At 36.6% G+C, this 18609-nt stretch overlaps 1 protein-coding gene and 1 pseudogene across 14 annotated transcripts in view; one reads left to right on the top strand and one right to left on the bottom strand.

Moving 5' to 3' along the window:
• The window catches only part of Cfap47 (cilia and flagella associated protein 47), a 512210-nt gene that overhangs the window by 44165 nt on the left and 449436 nt on the right, over window positions 1–18609 (bottom strand). The window lies entirely within an intron of this gene.
• Window positions 12692–13424, top strand: LOC106009824 (omega-amidase NIT2 pseudogene; annotated as a pseudogene).

Consider the following 18609-nt stretch of genomic DNA (forward strand, 5'->3'; position numbering starts at 1 on the left):
GTGATTAGTGTAGTACTAATCCATAATCTGTTCATGAAGTAATATAGCTCTTTTATGAAAAGTTTTAAAAATTAACTTGTTGGTAAATACATTGTTTATTTATAGCAGAAGTTTTGAATGTAGCATAATTCTAAAGAGCAACTGCTTGTAGAAAACAATGACCCACTCTTCTGTACTTCTAAAGTTTATGCACAGAAATGAAGTCTGGGATCTTTGGAAGAAATGTCTGTGGCTAGAGGTGAGCTATGCAATTTATCCTGCTTTGATATGTTCTGCTATATTTTCTAAGACAAAATTTAAATGAAACCATAAAGCTTGTCTTTGAAATGAGAAAAATATGGCTGCATTGCTCTATGCATGGATAATGATAATACCTATCATTAATTAAACTTGTCATATAAAATTTCAATCAAATGTCTTAAATAAACTCAAGAAGAGATTTTAATCAAAATGAAAAGATTTAGACAGGATCCCAGAGAATACAGGGTAGATAGCATCTTGGGATTTAAACCTGCATCCAATAAGGGAGTGAGGAAGAGAGATCCTTTCTGGGAGAAGCCGCAAGGCCTACTTTCTTCATGTGGAAGAGATGGACTGATGGACTTGGAGATTTAGTAACAAACCTGACCTGATGGTTGTCTGCCCTTGACATACAGCAGCACCTGCTGGTTTATGAATGTAGTCATCAATACTTATGGGGAAGTCACTAAGTACCTGAAGCAACACAGTGTTTCACTCTTATGTCCTCTGTGAAGGTGATACATGTGTGCTAGCTGCTCCAAGCTGTGTTGGAAGTCTGGGTCCCTGTCCAATCAAGAGGAAAGCTGAGAAGAGATGGCACTGGCCTTGAAGAAGTTGGAAACATGAGTAGCCCAAGGACTTCTTCAGGAGGCCATGAGACCTGCGGTGGAGCCCTGTGGGTCAGGGAAGGCAACTTGAGAAGGGGAGAAGAATGGCAAATGTGTCACGCCTCAGAAATACCCTTCCTAATAGAAGCAGTGTAGGGAAATGTGATGTGCCCATAGCAGAGAAAAATATGTGTCATAAATGTATATTGGGGCTATAATCTCTAGTAGGCTCTGGTCAAATGCTTGTCACACAGATGACCACCCGTGTATAACTGTATTTCAGTTTTGCCATTGTGATATTCAGACCTGATTGCCTAATAATATGATGAGCTAGGTTTCTTTTGTTATATAAATCATTTTAAATGCTAGCTTATAGGCTGACTTTTAAATTGCACAGCTTTGAGCCCTGTTATCAACACATGGGACTTGCATAGTCTCAAGTATTCATGAGAATCCCTGACACTGCATTGCTAGAGTGATTGTAATTTCACAGACGTAACCAATGAAATTACACAAACTGAAGGTGCAGTTACAAGTCACTGCACCTTGCCCACTATTGATCTTCCTCATGAAGTTTTTTGTCTTAGTCATCCTATACACAATGACAAACACAATATTTTCATTCTCAAGAGAAGATAAAAATTAAAGATATCTGCTTTTGCTGAGAAAGTGACAGGTTAAAAATTGAAGCAATTTGTAAAAATGATATTCAGAAGAAAAAATATCAGTCATATTAGAGAATACATTGTTGAAGTTATAGCTTCAACTTGTTTATGTTGTAAATGGCCCTCTTGTAGGTTATATGATGAAATAAGACAAAAGGTGTGCTGAAATTACTTCATGTGAGACTTGTAGAGTAGGTAGTTAGCTAGAAATGAGCTGGAGCTGGGAAACTGGCAGCAAGCCCCTAAGAGAAGATTCTAAGGCCAGTTCTACATTTACTGAGTTTGGAGTCCCTACACTTCCTGAGAAGAGCACTCCCTGCTCCATTACCACCCACCTCATGCAGTCTTGCCCCTTTCGGTCCCACAGAGTTACATCTTGGGACACAAAGTCCCAGGTTAAACTGCAATGATCTTTTCAACCCAATGAGGCCTCAATTACATACATTTGTGTTGTGTTTTGATGCCTCCCTCCCCATAGGCTTTGGTTGCCATGCTGGTTCCAGTTAGGCCCATGTAAGTTCAAAAACTCTCCCTCCAGATGTGAGGGTGGAGACTCTCCATTGATTGGAAAGAGTCCTGTCAGTCATAGACTCCTAACTCCTCCTCAAATTCTAGGCCCTCAACAAAAACCTAACCTTGACCTCAAGGCACATGCTTCTAGGCCCTCTCGTCTTGGAACGCTTCCAGTGTACTCTCTTCTCAAAAGACTACATTGCTTGTTGCTCGGTAAAATGCTTTAAAACTTTTTATTTTTTGCCTCTGAGTCCTGTCTGTGGGAACTCCTCCAAATCTTCTTGGGGATCATCCAAGAGCCAAGTCCACTACATAATACAAAGCAGCACATAGCTCAGGGTGACCTCAACTTTCTGTTTACAGGTGCTCTGATCTATGTAAAATACATTCATTCATTGGAGAAAAAAAGTTATTAATTAAAAATGAAGGTTCATTTTACTTGTAGCTCAGAAAAAAAAGATTTCAAGAGGAATACAATTAAAGAGATACCAGGTATTTGATTATTATCATCATTTCTATTTTATGAGAATAAATGTTCATGTTTAACTATACTAGTTACAAAAGATTTTAAGGTTGGATATAGTAGATTAAAAATATATTTACTAGCTTCATAAAAGATATCCTATATTTTTTGACTCAATGGAGGTTGAAGAAATTCATTTTAATTTTTCTGGCATGTTAGTATCTTTACAGTGGAGGTGATATGCTAATATTGTGTTCGCGAACTTAGGAATTCTACAATTTAACATGTTATCATTTGAACATCAAGGCCATATTCTGTCTTCAGCATTTTTTTCTGATTCATTATTTGTTATATATTCCTAGATGCCATAGGTACCACAGGAAATATAATAAATGGTTCCTCTGTTCAAAAAAATAAGCCACATTAGACAACTGAAAACAAAACTGATTAAAAATTTAAAATACAGCAAACACATATGGACCACTGACTGAGTGCTATGGAAAATAAGGGTAGGGGGAATTCACAAAATAATGGAATCTGTTTAATGGATTGGCCAAGGAAATGGTGAAACATATTTTAAATGATTGTCCTGCCTGGGCTGGGAACAGACTGCACAAAGAAAAGTCAGGAGAAGGGGATTAGCAAATCTTTACAATAATCCAGGTTAAAAATACCAGTGGTTTAGAGCAAGAGATCAGCATTAGTAATGGTAACAAGTAACTAGAGTTTGCTCATATGTTGTAGATTATATTGACAGCTTTGCTAAGGATCAGATAGAACGTGCAACAGAAACAGGAATCAAAGTTTGTTTTAAGATCCTATGACTGAGTAATTGCAAGAATAGAACTACTGTCTTAGTTACTTCCTCATTGCTGGGACAAAATACCCAATATCCACAAGTTAAAGGAGGAAAGGCTTATTTTAGCTCACAGTTTTATAGGTTTCAGTCCATAGTAGGATGGTTCCAAGACAGGGGTGGCATGGCAGAGAGGCATGGCAGAGACAAAACAGTCCATGACAGAGTAGGCGGTAGGCAGGAAGGAGTGAGCCTCCTTTTCCCTTTTATTCTATTCAGTCTACAAGCCCATTGGTTGGTGCCACCCATACCCAGGTTGGGCCTTCCCATTATCCACACCAAGAACTATGCTAAATAAGTTAGTGGACTAATTTAGTTATCATACACCCTTAATCCATATTCACACATCATAGATCCAGCCACCTCCAAAAACTCCCATATATGACACATGAGGCTTTGAGGGGGAATGTGAGAAAGAATGGCTAGTGACAGAGGAGTGACTCTAAGAATGACTGGTGCTGTCAGGGTAATGTAAGGACAGTAATTCAAGATGGACACAGGTCAAGTGAGATAAGAAGGAAAAAATCATTTTTGGATTTAGAAATATGTGGAGGAAGTTCAATAACCCAGTGGTGATGGTACTGGATGCTTCATCTGAGTGGATACTGAAATCATCAAGAAAAATGCAAAGAGTGGTACAAGATAGAGTGACATTAGACTAGGTGCTGATGAATTGTTGCTACAGTATATTTAGTGATTGTGTCAAAAAGAGTAAGTGCGGAACATTCTGAGGGCATGATCTCCAGTGCAAGTATTTATGGGAGGAGGAAAATGAATGACACAGTGTAGTACTGGGAGGAGGTGCCTGGACAATAGATAATGGTCTAGTGGTCTGCAAAGTCTTCAGGATGGCAGGGGCTTTAGAATCCTTTTTCTATGACTTTAAATGTCTCCAGCACTCAACAAACAGTCTTCTACGCATTTGAAAATACCACCTGAGGGTATGTTATTGTCCCCAGTTAAGAACTACTGAATTTAGTTTCAAAGCTCATTTTTTGTTCTTTTCTTGGCATTGCCTTAAGTATGTGACAATTTCAAACTTTTAAAATTATAAAGATTAAAGATTATTGCTCCATAGCTCTAAAATCTCACTTAAAAGTGGCACAGGAGGTCATTTTTTCAACTCATGGTTTAAAAGATTTTTGTATTATACACTTATTTGTATCTCTGCATTCCTTTATGCAAGAGAAACACAAGTGAAAAAACAAGATGAAAATCAAGCTTCATTGTTTCAGTAGTAAGACTTTGTGTGGGGAGGATGGTAGGGAAGATAGTTGAGGTTGGCGATAATGAAGCACTGTTGAAAAATGACCACTGTATGCTTTGGGAGTATAGCTCAGTGTTAGAGTACATGGTCAGCATGTGCAAAGCACTGGGCTCGATCCCAAACTATCTATCTCTCTTGGTCTGTCTGTCTATCTATCTATCTATCTATCTATCTATCTATCTATCTATCTATCTGTCTATCTATCTACCTACCTGTCTATGTATCTATCTGCAAAAGGTCTTGACCAGAATCCTACTTGAGATGATGACAGAAATTTCTATAGAAATTATCTCTTCCTGCGTATAGCATTCCTTCATTTATTCTGCCAAATAGAATACTAATTTGCTTTCAGCTGCCAAACCCTAATATTGGGTATAATTCTCTAAAGAAAAAGGCATGTTTAGTAATTTTTTCAAGGCTGATAGTATCAATATATATGGGCAAGTCCACCACATTCAATAAACTAGCACAGTGAAGAATTGCCTGAATCTGAGGTTCACAAGACACCTGGTTGAAGTAGGGATGTGAACAGGGGTTTCTTGGTTAGGATGGGATCAGAAGGAGATAAGGCAGGTAATGAAGCATCTTTCTTAAATGGGCAATCTACCCAGTAAGCACAGCCAAGTCTGTTAACTTACTTTATTCTTCACTATGATTTTGTAAACATGTGTATATGTGCATTTAAGTAAATTGGAGACAATGATAATCAACTTTGTATTGTAAAAATCAAATTAAGTACTTTTATATATTTTAACTACTTAGTAGACATGCAACAATTACTATTATTATTGTGTTGCAATTATATAGGCAGACGAGGGACTAAAGAAACAGTACTGATCATGAGTAACATTTAAGTATGCTCATATTGTCTTACATATGACACAGCTCTGATCTTTAGTGGAAACATTATTTTCAGTTCTTGATCTTGATAATGATATCATTAAGCACAATAGATAACTGCATCTGGAGAAATACTCCCTTCCATGTATTGGTGACAAGAATATGGCAGCCATTCTCAAAGGTAATAATTCTAATCACGAAGTTGAAATAGTTGCTCAGATAAATATTGACTGTAGGGAGATGATGCTAATGTATAGGGGAGAGATATAAAATTTCAAAAAGGGAAAAATTGCCATTAAATTTTATATGTTTTTTAGAGATTTTAAAAACACTTCTTGCTCCCCATCTGGAGCATTTGAAAGTTATTTATTTCAGGCAGCAGAAAGTCCTTGAGAAAACTGCTTACAAAACAATTTCAACAAGTTTTCTTTATATGTTATCATTCTTTTAGGGATGGTAGCTTTATTGATATTGTTAGAAATGCAGAACCAGCTGTGGAATAAGAAAGTTGATGAATTAGAGATGGATTAAACAATGTAAGAAGTATGATTCCCTAAAGATATTTTAAAATTATATGTATGTCCTTATATGTTTACATATAAGGACACATAACAGTCTTTTGAAAATTAATATCTATGTAGTATGACCCAAAATGACTATTTTTAAACTGGTTACTTTATACTATTAGGACTCCATTTATTTCTAATTCCTATACCCCATCACAAGTAAGCTGCTATTACAGATTGTGCCCAGAAAATGGCACACTGTTATTTCCTAAGATTTACACCATAGGTCTGTGTGTAATTCATAGTTTATTTACTAGCATTCCTATACACTGATAAAAAACTCACTGAGAGAGTAATTAGAGGAAAAACACCTTTTATAGTAGAATCAAGAAAAATGAAATACTTGGTAATTAACTTAATGAAGGAGGTGAAAGACCTCTATATTGAAAACTATAGTACTCCAAAAAAAAGGCAATCAAAGAGGATATCAGAAAATGGAAAGATATAGCCTGTTACTGGATAGGCAGAGCCAATATAGTAAAAATGGCCATACTCCCCAAACTGTTACACAATCAAAATATCAATAGTATTCCTCACAGAATTAGAGAAAACAATCCCAACATTCATATGAGACAAGAAGAGAGCTAGAATAGGGCAAGCAATTCTGGGCAATAAGGGCAAGGCAGGGAATATCACAATCCCAGGCTTCAAGTTATACTACAAAGCTACAATGGTAAAAACAGCACGGTATTGGCAAAAACAAAAACAAAATTAAAAAACAGACTCAAGGATCAATGGAACAGAATAGAAGATGCAGAAACAACTCAAAGCACATGCAGCTGCCTTATCTTTGACAAGGGGACCAAACACCTTCACTGGAAGAAAGACTCTTTAACAAATGGTGCTGGGAAAATTGGCTTTCCATGTGCCAAACATTCAACCTAGAACCCATATCTCTCCCCATGCACTAAACTAAAATTGAAATGGATAAAAGATCTAAATATTAAAACAGAAACACTTTAATATGCTGAAAGACAGAATAGGTAAAACTCTTGAAGACATAGGTGTAGGCAAAGACTTTATGAATAAACACCAACTCCACAAGAATTATTACAAAGAATCAACAATTGGGATCACATCCAATTAAAATGCTGCTACACAGCAATGAAAACCATCAACAGAGTAAAGAGACAATTTATAGAACGGGAAAAAAATTTTTTTGTCAGCTCCTCAGACAGTGGACTAATATCTACAATAAAAGTCTCAAAAGAATTAGAGCCCCCAAATATAAAGACCCAATAAAAATGGGCATCTGAAATGAATAGACACTTCTCAGATGAAGAATTACAAATAGCCAATCAAAAAATGGGGAAAAATTAAATGAAATAAATAGGACACACATGTGTTAATACCGAATAGTTTCTCTAGTGTGAGAAACTGAAAGTGTAAATAAGGATTAAAAGGATTAATAACTAATAATTGATTACTTTGAAATAGGAAAAGGTCCAAAGGGGTAGGGGTGATGGGAGGAGATGGGGAAAGGAAAGATGGGAAAGGAAAAATTATGAGAAAAGAAAAAAAAAATGGAAATGAAGTCTATGTAAATAGGGAAGGGTTTAGGGGTGAAGGGTGCACAGGTAATGGGGAAAAAATAAGAACCAAGATACATCATGTACAGTTACAAGCACCCAATGATAAATGTAAACGTATTGTATACCTAAAATGTACCAATAAAAGAACTTAAGCAAAAATAAATAAATAAATAAATAAATAGGGGGAAAAAAAGCTCAACATTGTTGGACATACTAAAAATGCAAATTAAAAGAACACTGAGATCCCATCTCATTCCAGAAAGAATGGCAATCACCAAGAAATCAACCAATAACAAATGCTGGCAAAGCTGCAGGAAAAAGGGAACCCTTCTGCATTGTTAGTAAGAGTGTAAATTAATACAATTACAATGGAAAAACAGTACAGAGATTCCTCAGAAAATTAAAACTAGAGGTTCCATTTGATCCAGATATTCCCCGTTTAGGTATCTTTGCTAAAGTGTTAAAGTTATCAATCCACAGGGATACATGCATACCCATGTTTATAGCAGTGCAATTTATCATAGCTAAATCTTGGAAGCAACCCATAGGCCCAACAACAGATGAATTTATAAAGAAAATGTAGTTTTTATATACAATGAAATTCTACTCTGCATAAAGAAAGATAAATTTGAAACATTTTTAGGTAAATGGATGCATAATCCTAAGTGAAATAAACCAAACACAGAAGTTTAAATATTGCATTGTTTTCTTGAGTGACAAACTCAAAGTATAAATAAGGAGCAAAATAGAGGATAGATACTGGGAAGGAGGAAGAACTTATTCAAATGGGAATAAGATACGGGAGGAGGGGGGAGGGAAGAAAGGGAAAAGATATTTAAAAGAGAAAAGAGAACTGAAGAAAAAATGGAAATAGAGCTTTTGTAAATTGGGGGAAGGATTTGGGGAGAGAGGAGGGGAAAGAGATAAAAAAATAGATATGGTATATACATATACAAATCCCCCATGATATATGTGTTCATTATGTATTGTAAACATGTACTAATAAAAAATTTAAAAACAAAGGTAAACATGCTATCACAAATGGCAGACATGAGTGAAAAGTAAGCCATTTGGAAAAAAAAGAAAATCAGATTTTTCAGTTTTTATTTATTACTAATCATGTATAAATAAAATTTTTAAAATAAGAATAATAAGTATGCTCTCTTTTTTTGAGATAGAATCACACTATCTAGTCCAGACTAGTCTTGAACTTTCCATGCATCCCACGCTGGCCTTGTACCCATCATCCACCTTTTTCATCTTCCCTCCTGAGTGCTGGGATTACAAGCAAATGACACCACACATGATGGGTAAGCTTTTTGATACTTTGAGCTCTGTAATGTTTTTTTTTACCCTAATTCTTCAGAACACTTTGCAGTTTTGAATCTTCATGCTTGAAATTATTTTGTGAAAAAAGACCCAGATCTTTTAATAATGAAAACATATAAAGTGAAATGTATTCTTTAAAGTAGCCTTTCCTGGCTGCTTCTCTTTTCTCCTTTCCTAGTGGCACTGTGTTCACATATTTAATTTACAATACAGAGAAGCCATCACCATATGGCTCACAATGCACTTTTCCTCTTCCTGTTCCCTTCCTATACCTCAGGCAAATAAGAAAGATGTATAGTTACCAGAGAATGGAACTCATTTCTCTTCATAACTTATTGTACTTGAAATCCCTAAGGAATAGGGAGAAGTCGAGTGGGTTTATCTGAAAGTAGTCAGATCTTTAAAATGATAAGGTCATTTTTTATTACATCTTGTTTCTTTCTTCTATACTCCCCACTACTTTTCTAGATCTTCAGATTGATGAGATTTCTATTAACTACATAGGAATAGCCTACCCAGGACTAAAAAGTAAACTGGGTATATTCTGTAGCTTATATACATTACTGGGCCATTTAAAATAAATTTTAAAACAGACTTGGCATAGGCTAGTGGGTAGTTTTCAATTGCATTTGGGAAATTGGCCTATAAAGAAAAACTAAATTCTCTCCTTTCTGTAGTTTGATTTTGCTACCCACTGTGATCTGAAACTTGGCACTCAAAGGCTACCTGCTTGTTAAAATATACAGAAAGAATCTAAAAATCAAGTATTGACTCAATGGAAGCATAAAATAATCAAGTAGGCATATTTTTCTGTGGATGTCTGCACATTCTTTGACAATTTTCTTATTGAAAAAAATCGGGTCATTGTTCCCTTTGTTTCAATATTCAAGTGACTCTTATAATACACAGGACTCTCTCATAAAATAAAATTCAACTAAAGTGACACAATGGAACTTTTGAGGTCTATGTCAGCAAATGCCACACATCTTTCACCTGGTTTTACTGGAATGCACATTTTGTGGGACACCATCCACCAGTACCACATCCACCTCCCTGGGACATACACAACGGAAAGACTACATGTAGGCACTTCTGTTTATGGTCTCAGTTGTTTAGGTTTCAGACAACAGCTAGTAGTATAAGCTTTCAGTTAGGAGAGTAATCTATTTTGATCATCCAGTTCTGGCAAGACTTCAAACGACTGTGGACATGGCCAAAATATGACTGCCACTGCATGAAGGCCCTATGTCATTAGAATATATCAAAGTAGTCCCCAAGTCTGTGCACTAAATAGCCTTATTGAGGATAATTCTATTTGATGTTGAATTCTTTTTAAACAAAAACTTTCAATACCAATATTATAAGGAGCATGTTATTGCACAATCAGAAACAAAATTAAAAAACCAAAATCTAGAAAATATTCTGATGGGATTTTTGGATTTTCAGTATTTCTAAACAGTTTGTTCAAAACAAAAGAGTCAATTTCTTTTTCATATTAAATAAACATCATATATGTCTTACATAGTAGAATTTCTGACAAACACATTCATCCCCTTGGAAAATGTTTATTGAAATCCAATTGAGTAGGTCTATTTCATATTTCAGCTGAGATTTTTCTTGAATTTATGCTTGAAGTAATTCATCAGAATTAAAGATGCAAGCTACCTCTAATTTTAAACAGAACACTTCAAGAATGTAAGAATATTAATTAAAATAAACTCTGATTGGTTGCAACTAAGCAGATTGATTGTTTCCCTTTTGGTTCTTCTATAAATTTGTATTTCTACATTTTCTTTTCTATCTAACTTTTTAATATAAGTTTTTAGAACTACAAAGGTATAAAGAAGTAGACTTTATTGGTTTAAGACTGAATCATATGTATTTTCTGGTAGTAGCCATTAAAAGAAAACCCCTCAAGGCATTTTAAAAAAAATCAAGCTATCCAAGTAGGCATGGAGGTACCTGCCTGTAAACCCAGCACTCTGGAGACTGAGGCAGGAGGATCATGAGTTTGAGGCCTGCCTAGGCTACATAGAGAGACCCTATCTCAAAATAAAGCAGCCTGGTAAGGGTGAAGGGAGGGGAAGGGGAAAGGAAAAAAGAGAAAGGAAAAATTATGAGAAAAGAAAAAAATGGAAATGATGTCTATGTAAAGAGGGAAGGGTGGAAGGGGTTTAGGGCGCACAGGTAATGGGGAAAAAATAAGAACCAAGATACATCATGTACAGGTACAAGCACCCAATAATAAATGTAAATGTATTGTATACCTAAAATGTACCAATAAAAAAACTTAAGCATAAAAAATAAATAAATAAAGCAGGCTGGGCATGTAGCTCAGTGTGAAAGCCCTCGGTTCAATCCCCAGTATTGACAAAAAAAATGAATCAAGATACCCACAGTAAATATAAAAATAAAATTGAATAGCAATTTTAAGATATTGACTTTGTAATTCTCATTCTTCTCAAAAGGCCTAGTGAAAGTATAAAAGTAAACTCCAAAGGGAATCAAGAAAATGAGAACTGAACTAATTTAGTTCTCTGAGAAGACTGAGACATAAATGAAGTTTTGACTTTTTATCATAAATAATAGAAAATGGATCAGCAAATCTTTAAAATGTTAATATTAGTATTATTTTATCTGTGCCTACCAAATTATGATGATGTTACTGAAACATCAGAAAACAAATCATAATGCCATTTAAATTAAATTGGATATCTAGTAGGATCAACATGCTCCTGTTCTTCACTCTGTCTGATAGTAAACATGGTCCTTGGTCTCTGTCCCCAATTAATTAAATGAAAGCAGTTTCCAATTAGATTTAGAGACAAAGTAGACTAATGAACATAATATACTTTTCAAGTTAGACAGAAGTAATCATGATAAGATCTTTATGAAGAGTTTGTTTTTTGCATATCTAAAATTTGAGACTTCTTTCAATTGTAATCTCTCATAACTGATGACTGAATTATTTAATTGTGTTTGTCAAGAGCAATTACAAAATAAGTGATAAAGGACGGAATTTGTGTTATTTTCAATTCAAATGATTAAGTTTATTCTATTTTTTCATTAAGATAACTGCAGAATAATATTATAGAGTGATTACTTAACAAAAAGACAATGTAATACCTCAACTACTATGAACTCTATTTTCTACAACCATGAAAGAAAGCAATTTTACTTACTAAAGGTCCATACAGGTTATGAAACAAGCTCACATTCTCATGTTTTAGATGGAAACCAACATATTATCTCTTTAGATAATTTTCTCCTGTATGTGAAACTTGTGCTGCTGAACATTAAAACATACCCTTCCTGTCAAGGACCATGGACAAATCCTAAGTGTTGTGTAGACTAGATTCACATAAAGAAGTAGATGAAGGAAAACTGATTTGACACAAGAGATGGCTTTCTTTGATTAACAAGTATGATATTAAATTATACCACCTACTAAAGAAGTAAAAACTCTTTGTTTTTTATTCCTGATTACACAGGTATAATATGTTACATGACCAAACTGGGATAGTTACACTGGTCAAGAGCAAAGAATGTTTAACTTACTAAAAGAGCAGAGGTCTAACTGTGTCCATAACTATGTTTACCATGTTGGTTAGCCCATCAAATATTTCTGTGGGTTATAATTAACAATTTACTATGAAAGATTATAAATATATTAATGTAATGCTTTTATGCAACAAATAAGGACATAAATTGCCACATCATTAAAAATAACTGATTTTTGGCTCCTGTGCGCTTGCCCTACCCCTCACAGGTCAGCCCAGTGGCCTCAGCGCCTTTGCTCTGGGGACCTGCAGATGGTCCTTCCAGTGAGAGCCATAGCCTCTTTCCACTTGGCTTTCATCCACCTTCAAGTTTCTTCCATCAGATTAGATGTCACTCGAGCTTGTAGCCTTGTTTGAGAGGCAGCAAAGCAAGGAGCACAAATAGTTTTTCTGCCTGAATGCTTTAATTCTCCATATGGCACAAAATATTTTTCTGAATATGTGGAGAAGATTCCCGGTGTATCCACATTGAACCTTTCTGCAGTAGCAAAAGATGGAACTTTACTAGGAAAACACAGAAAAATCCGTCTATTTGACATTGATGTTCCTGGGAAAATTACATTTCAAGAATGTAAAATATTGAGTCCTAGTGACAATTTCTCCATATTTGATACCCCTTACTACAGAGTGGGCCTGGGCATCTGCTACGATATGTGCTTTGCAGAGCTTGCACAAATCTATGCACAGAGAGAATCCCAGCTCTTAGTGTATCCTGGGGCTTTCAGTTTGACCACTGGACCAGGTGACTGGAGTTGCTTCATAAGGCTAGGCTGTTAATAATCAGGGATGACAAACCTCTTATATTGCTTGGGAACACAGCACCATTGTGAATCCTTGGGGCAAAGTCCTAGCCAAAGCTGGCACTGAAGAAATGATCCTGTATTCAGACATAGACCTGAAGAAGTTAGCTGAAATACATCAGCAAATCCCAATTTTAGGAAAAAAGGGATCAGATCACTATGCAATGGAGGCCAAAAAGCCCTAAGCATTATGTTTCCACCATGTCATGAAACAGGAGGATATGATTCTGCAGCATAATAAACTCCCTATTGAGTCTGTTTTCTGGGGAGGAGTGTTGGGGAGTGAACCCAGGCCTCACACCTGCTGAGCACATGGCTCTGAGTTAGACCCCTATTGCCCACTGAATATATCCTTTTTTCTTTTCTTTAAATTTTAGCCTTCTTTTTGGACACAGATCTGGCTACGTTCTCCAGGCCCACCTTGAATTCACTATGGAGCCCAGGGTGGCCTTGAACTTGTAGAGATCCTCCTGTCTCAGCCTCCTGAATTCTGGGATTATAGGCATGTGCCACCATGCCTGGCTAAATTTTAGCCTTTTCATGCCCAGAGAACTCTATTGAGGTGGCAGATCCTCAAAATGCTGTCCTTCTCCACACCATATTAAATAGAAGGGACACAGAGCCTGCTGCAGACAGGCAGGTCTGTGCATGACCTACTGAGGTCACCAGTCAGGCAGAATATGCTGAATCAGCCCGCTGCAGACAGGCAGGTCTGCGGACACCCTACTGAGGTCCGGAGTTGCCCAGAACATGGCTAATCAGCCCACGCCCCAGCAGCAATCCACTGGACCCTCCCCCTCCTCTGTACAGCCACCTGGTTCCACACTACAAGGACACAGAGGACAGTGGACCACCAGACCACAGTATTGAGTCCCGCTGCTCCCGGCCCAGAGGTAGGGGCTCCTGAACCTCCGTCCCACTGCTCCTGGTCCAGAGGAAGGGGCTTTTGGGCCACCATCCCTACCGCCCCTGTCCCACTTCTCCCAGCTCAGAGGAGGTAATCCATGCAGGCACCAACAGCCACCCCCAGTCCAAATGAGAATACACGTAAATAAGTCTCAAAACCAGACTTCCAGATCACATACAATAACCTCAAAGGGAAATGAGATGGAACACTCTGATACTCAACAACCTGGACCCACTGAACTGGCAACAAAAGGGGATCTGGAAAAAAGGAAATCAGAAATAATTTCTCAGATAACAGGAGAAATTGTGCCTCTAGTGCAAGACATGATTAATAAATCTAGAGAGGAGCTCAGGAACATGATGGAATCCAAACACAGGAAACAAATGGAATCCATGAAACAGATGCAAATAGATTCACAGGACATGAAAAACTCCACTGAAAGTCTACTTAGCAGAATGAGCCAATGTGAGGACAGAATTTCAGATATAGAAGATAAGATTGCAATTAATGACCAGGAAAAGAAAAATTGCTTCAAAATTCTAAGGGAACATGAGAAATCAATCCAGCAGCTGCTAGATGATGCAAAGAAGAATAACATAAGACTGATCAGAGTCAATGAAGAAACAGGAGAGAGTGCAGATGACATAAAAAATCTCTTCACAGAAATAATGGCAGAAAACTTCCCAAACAGGGGAAAAGAGCTTGACATACAGATAAGTGAGGCATATAGGACTCCAAATAGCCTTGATCAAAAAAAACTACACCTAGGCATATAATTATTAAGATTCCAGAAACTCAACAGAAGAATAAAGTTCTACAAGCAGTCAGAGAAAAGACACAAATCACATACAAAGGAAAGCCCATCAGAATCACAGTAGACTTCTCAACACAAACCCTCAAGGCAAGAAGAGCTTGGAGTGACATATTCTAAGCCCTAAAAGAAAACAGCCTCCAACCCAGATTGATGTACCCTGCAAAACTATCTTTCAAAATGGATGGAGAAATAAGATACTTTCATGTCAAAGAGCACCTTAGGAACTTTGTGAATACCAAACGACCACTTCAAAGAATTTTACACAATATCCTAGGAAGAGAAATTGAGGATCACAACCCCAGGAAGCAAAGCAGAATGGACCCATCTGGCACAACAAGAAATTAAATGTAAAGGGGGAGAACCCAACAAAAAGAAAAAGTCATGGCAAGGACAAGTCAATATGTTTCAGTTATAACCATCAACGTTATTGGTCTCAATTCACCAATCAAAAGAAACAGACTGGCAGAATGGGTCAAGAAGCAAAATCCAACAATATGCTGCATACAACAAACACACTTAATTCAAAAGGAAACTCATAGACTGAAAGTTAAAGGGTGGAAAACAATACTCCATGCAACGGGAAGCTGAAAAAAAGCAGGAGTAGCTAGCCTCTTTGCAGATCAAGTAGATTTCAAACCAACACTGATTAAGAGAGACGAAGAAGGACACTACATCCTTGTAAAGGGAACAATCCAAGAGGAAGAGATGACAATCATAAATATCTATGCACCAAACACTAGTGCACCCAACTATATAAAACAAATGCTAACAGACATGAAAAGTCATATATGCACTAATACAATTGTAGTGGGGGACCTCAACACCCCACTGTCACAAAGAGATAGATCAACTAGACAAAAAATAAGTAATGAAATACTAGAACTCAGTCAAACTCTTGAACAAATGAACTTAACAGATGTTTACAGAGTCTTCCACCCCACAAAATCAGAATACACATTCTTCTCAGCTACACATGGGTCATTCTCCAAAATAGACCACATACTCACACATAGAACATGTTTAAGTAAGTGCAAAGGAATTGAAATTATCCCCTGTATATTATCAGACCATAGTGCAATGAAATTGGAGATCCATAGCAAAAGAAACTCAAAAAGTTTCATAAAGATGTGGAAATTGAACAACACACTTCTGAATAACCAATGGGTCACAGAGGAAATTAAAGAAGAAATCAGACAGTTCCTTCAATTAAATGACAATGACAATACAACATATCAGAATCTATGGGCCACAATGAAAGCAGTATTATGAGGGAAATTCATAGCAGTGAATATGCATATTAGGAAAACAGAACGAACCCAATTAAACAACCTGATGCTGAACCTCAAGCTTCTAGAAAAAGAAGAGCAGGACGATCCCAATGCTCATACAAGGGAGGAAATTATTAAGATCAGGGCAAAAATCAATGCAATGGAGACTAAGAGAATGATACAAAAAATCAATGAAGCCAAGAGTTGTTTCTTCAAAAGAATCAACAAAATTGACAGACCCTTAGCCAACCTTGTCAGAAAAAGGAAAGAAAAGGCACAAATCCATGCAATTAGGAATGAAAAGGGTGAAATTACCACAGACCCAGCAGAAATCCAGAGGATCATCAATACCTACTTCCAGAACCTATACACCAATAAGATGGACAACACAGAAGAAATGGACAAATTCCTAGATACATCTGAATTACCAAAGTTGAATGAAGAAGACCTAAAAATTCTAAACAACCCAATATCAAGCAATGAAATGAAAAATGTAATTAAATACTTATTAACAAAGAAAAGCCCAGGCCCTGATGGCTTCACTGCTGAATTCTACAAGACATTTAGAGAAAAACTACTGCCATTAAGGTTTAAACTCTTCAATGAAATTGAAAGGGAAGCAATACTCCCAAATACATTCCTGGAAGCAAGCATCACCTTGATGCCCAAATCAGAGAAAGACCCAACTGAAAAGGAGAACTATAGGCCAATCTCACTAATGAACATAGATGCAAAAATCCTTAATAAGATACTGGCAAACAAAATGCAGAAGATCATCAAGAAGATCATACACCCTGATCAAGTGGGATTCATCCCAGGGATGCAGGGATGGTTCAACATACGTGAATCAATCAATGTAATACACTATATCAATAGAGCAAAGGACAAAAACCATATAATTATCCCCAGAGATGCAGAAAAAGCATTTGACACAATCCAACATGCATTTAGGATAAAAACTCTACAAAAAAATGGAATAGATGGTCTCTACCTCAAACTGATAGAAACCATCTATAAAAAACCAATAGCCAATATCATACTAAATGGTCAAAAACTGAAATCCTTTACACTAAAATCAGGAACAAGACAAGGATGTCCACTATCACCACTCTTGTTCAATACAGTTCTGGAAACATTAGCCACGGCAATTAGACAAGAGAAAGAAATAAAAGGAATAAAGATAGGAAATGAAGAAGTCAAATTGTCATTATTTGCAGATGACATGATACTCTATATAGAAGACCCCAAGAACTCCACCAAAAGTCTTCTGGACTTAATAGCCAAATTCAGTCAAGTAGCTGGTTACAATGTCAACACACAAAAATCAATAGCTTTCCTCTACACGAATGACAGACTCACTGAGAGAGAAATAGGGCAAATAATTCCTTTCACAATAGCATCCAAAAAACTGAAATACCTAGGAATCAACCTAACGAAAGAAATCAAAGACCTCTTCTCTGAAAACTATGGCACTCTGAAAAGAGAGATTGAAGATGATATCAGAAAATGGACAGACATCCCCTGCTCCTGGGTAGGAAGGATTAATATAGTGAAAATGGCCATACTTCCAAAACTGCTATATAGATTTAGTGCAAATCCAATTGAGATACCAGCAGCATACTTCATGGACCTTGAGAAAACAATCCAAAAATTCATTTGGAACAAGAAGAGACCCAGAATAGCAAAAGCAATTGTAGGTAACAGAGGCATGGCAGGGGATATCACAGTCCCCAACCTGCAATTATACTACAAAGCTACTGTCATAAAACAGCATGGTACTGGCAAAGAAACAGACCTGAGGACCAGTGGAACAGATTAGAAGATGCAGAAACACCGCCAGACACACTCAGCCATCTCATCTTCGATAAAGGAGCCAAACAACCTCACTCGCGGAAAGATAGCCTCTTTAATAAATGGTGCTGGAAAAATTGGGCTTCAACTTGCCAAAGATTAAAACTAGACCTATATCTCTCACCATGCACTAAATTAAAATCTGAATGGATTAAAGATCCAAATATTAAAATAGAAACTGAACCAGTTGGAACAGAGGTTAGGTAGAACCCTTGAAGACATCAGTGTAGGAAAAGATTTTATGAGCAAAACCTCAGTTGCTTGTGAACTAGCACAAACAATCAACAAATGGGATCTCTTCTTATTAAAAGGCTTCTGCACAGCAAGAGAAACCACCAGCAGTGTGAAGAGACAACCCACAATGTGGGAAAAAATCTTCACCTGCTCTTCCTCAGATGAAGGTCTACTATCTTGAATCTATAAAGAACTTAAAAAGATCAGACCTCCCAAATTTAAAGACCCAATCCAAAAATGGGCATCTGAAATGAACAGACATTTCTCAGACAAAGAAGTAGAAATAGCAAATAAAT

The sequence above is a fragment of the Heterocephalus glaber genome, unplaced genomic scaffold, assembly GCF_053883595.1.
Source record: "Heterocephalus glaber isolate CG9 unplaced genomic scaffold, H.glaber_assembly_v1.0 deba00001547, whole genome shotgun sequence".
Classification (NCBI taxonomy): domain Eukaryota; kingdom Metazoa; phylum Chordata; class Mammalia; order Rodentia; family Bathyergidae; genus Heterocephalus; species Heterocephalus glaber.